The sequence below is a fragment of the Peromyscus leucopus genome, chromosome 8a (assembly GCF_004664715.2).
Source record: "Peromyscus leucopus breed LL Stock chromosome 8a, UCI_PerLeu_2.1, whole genome shotgun sequence".
Taxonomy (NCBI): Eukaryota; Metazoa; Chordata; class Mammalia; order Rodentia; family Cricetidae; genus Peromyscus; species Peromyscus leucopus.
In genome coordinates, this window is record NC_051085.1 from 41223432 (window position 1) to 41226490 (window position 3059).

The following is a 3059-nucleotide window of genomic DNA, read 5'->3' on the forward strand; positions in this document are numbered from 1 at the left end:
AATTCTGAGAGATATGGGCAGAGCCTCTTTCATGAGACAGCAAAGGATCACCAGGGTATAAAAATGACATCACTCCTAGTGTTCCAGGAAGAACAGCTATGCACCTCATCCCACTAAAGATGTAAGCTGTGTGTTTAACTTTCCTGGCTTCTCCAGTGCTTATCTGTGCGTTCAAGGCTTTTTGCTCTCTATGAACTTTGAGACACAGCTAGGAGTTTTTGTCCTGAGTCTTTGTCACATGCTTCCTTTAGCTGCTGCTACACTAACAGTCTCCCTCTCAACCATGGTACCCTCAATTCTGGGTCCTCTGTAGTGGGAAGCCATTCCAGCTTTGGTCTGGAAGTTCCAACCCCCATTGAGGCTTCGGTAACTATCATGCCTACAAGTTGGGGCCGAGGGAGGGCCCTGAAGACCCAAGATCTGGATGCGCCAAGCTCTTTTGCTGCTGGGAACCTGGATGCTAGAGGTGGATTGACAGAGCTCTCAAGAGAACACTGCCGGACTACACTGCATCTTTCCCAGAACCCTCAACCTACCTATCCCTTCATTTGTAAGTTATGCCATTAAATAAATCTCCTTTTAACTACGTGGAGTGGCCTTAATAATTTCACCAATATCTATCTGGCACTCACATGGGGCAAATTCCAAAGGCCTGGGTTCCTTCCACCCTCAGCCTCCTCCCTGGCTGGCGGGTAGCTAAACCTGCCTGCAAAGTTCCATATAACCAGGGAAAACCTACATGGTTCCATTCCCGAAAAAGGGAGTAGCTAGTCCGGTCTCAGTTCCCTAGCTTAGCCCCGAGACCAGCAAAAAAACGCTGCTAGTGAGGCATTCCCCTGCTCTCTGAGTGCTGGCTCCAGCTCCCCGCCATCTGGATTCCTGCCTGCAGCTGCAGTCAGCCAAGGTCGCCAGCAGGCCCTGCTTTGGAGCTGTACCATCGTCACCTGCTGACTGAAACATGCTACTACACTCCCCAAAACCATGAAAGGAAATCGAGGCAAACAAGCATATTGTTTCAAGTAAAAGTACTTGATAATTTTACACCTTAAAATTGACTAACAAATTTTGAGTAATTCTTGTAATATGGCTGACAACATTACCTCACAAGAATTTAAAAACCTTTTTGCCTGTATGATGAATGACATCTTCCTGGAAATATACACCCTTCCTAAGGCATATCTGGCCTGTACCATTTTGGCATTCATTGTAATAGTTCACACAGTGTTCAAACACTGGTTTAATAACAAGAACAAAGATGAGTCATTATTGGCACTGATACAGGCTTTAAAAGATAGCAATGAAGGCTTACAGAAAAAGATTCTTTCTTTGGAATCTGCTAATCAGGATTTACAAAACAGGCTTGTACCCAAAATTGATTTTATTGATAATAAATATGAATATTTAATTGATAGAACACTAACTCTCCAAAGTGAATCCCAGCTAGCTTAGTCGGTAGAACATGAGACTGTTAATCTCAGGGTCATGGGTTCATGCCCCATGTTGGGCGCCAGATATTGGTAAAATAATTAAGGCCACTCCATGTAGTTAAAAGGAGATTTATTTAATAGTGTAACTTACAAATGAAGGGATAGGTAGATTGAGGGTTCTGGGAAAGATACAGCATAGTCTGGCGGTGTTCTCTGGAGAGCTCTGTCAGTCTACGGTCTACCTCTAGCGTCCGGTTCCCAGCAGCAAGAGAGCTCGGCACATCTCTATCTTGGGTCTTCAGGGCCCTCCCTTGGCCCTGCCTTGTAGGCATGATAGTTACCGAAGCCTCAATGGGGGTTGGAACTTCCAGGCCAAAGCTGGAATGGCTACCCACTACAGTCCTCTCTGATATTCACCTGGCCCTTCTGTGTTTCCCACCACCTTCCTTCTTCTTACATCTCAATTCCAGGCCCATTTGCTCCTGCAGGTCCTTTCCCCACCACCCTGTCCTCCCCACTCATGTTCCTTGTTGTCCTAATACTTGGCCCAGTGGCCCAGCACTCCCCATCCCCATCCCTCCCTGGTCATTCTCCCTTCCCCCATCTCCATCTCCTTCCTTTACTGTCTCCTACTGAAGACAATTACTATCTTGTGGGGGAAGGCTGTGCTTTTCTCCTTAACTCTGTGACACTGGAAACTAAGACCTTTAGGAAAGTTCTGCAATCTCAAAATTATTCCAGTTAAAGGCAGATTCTGGGGTCTAGAGAGATGACTCAGAGGTTAAGCACTAACTGTTCTTCCATGTTAGAAGTCCATCCCCTTTTCTGCAGTGTTCCCTGAGCCTTAGGTGTGGGAGTGTTTTGAAGATGCGTCCCTTGGAATCATGCTCCACAACTCTGCATACTGATTGGTTATAGTTTTCAGTTGTGGTCTCTATCCTTTGCAAAGAGAAATTTCCTTGATGGGGGTGAAGAATATATTTACCTGTGTGTTTAAGGACAAGTGCTTATAGATTTTTATTCAAGATTATGCTGGTTTAGTAAACTAGTGGCTGTAGATTTTCCTCCAATAACCATGACTTCAGTACCGATTTGTTAGCTAGGTTTCCAGTACCAGGCATGAGATTCCTCTTGCTGAGCAGGTCTTAAGTTCAATGAGAGAGCTGCTGTTTAGCACCAAGGTAGCCACTACTGCACCTATAAGGGTTATTGTGACACATCACTCATTGATGTGGTTCATAGGCATCAACAGCTAGATGAGACTGTTGCATGCTTCCCTCCTTTGGAAGCTTGCATGGCACCCAAGGAACCATAAAAGCTAGACTCTCAGGGAGGTGACTTTAGGTCAGTTCCAGCTCAGGGGACTCTGGGCCCTTTTTCTAAAGTGCATGGTGTCTTCCTTTCACCTCTGTTTGGTATACAAGGGCAACAACAATAGGCTGTATGTTTAGACAACCTGTTGGAGAGCCCTGACTCACAACTCAAAAGAGAGCTTCTTTTTTCTGTTACTGGAGTTTTGTTAGGTAGTCTCTTAGAGAGAGTGCCATCAGCCCAAATGAAAAAGTTCATTAAAGCTATATGTGCATAGTAATACACTGAATTATATTTGTTATATACTTTAGGTAAATAGTT

At 44.9% G+C, this 3059-nt stretch overlaps 1 non-coding gene across 1 annotated transcript; it reads left to right on the forward strand.

The window, feature by feature from the left end:
- The first annotated feature begins 1434 nt into the window (after positions 1 to 1434).
- Positions 1435 to 1507, forward strand: Trnan-guu. The gene has a single exon. It is a non-coding gene; the product is annotated as a tRNA-Asn (tRNA).
- The last annotated feature ends 1552 nt before the right edge of the window (positions 1508 to 3059 follow it).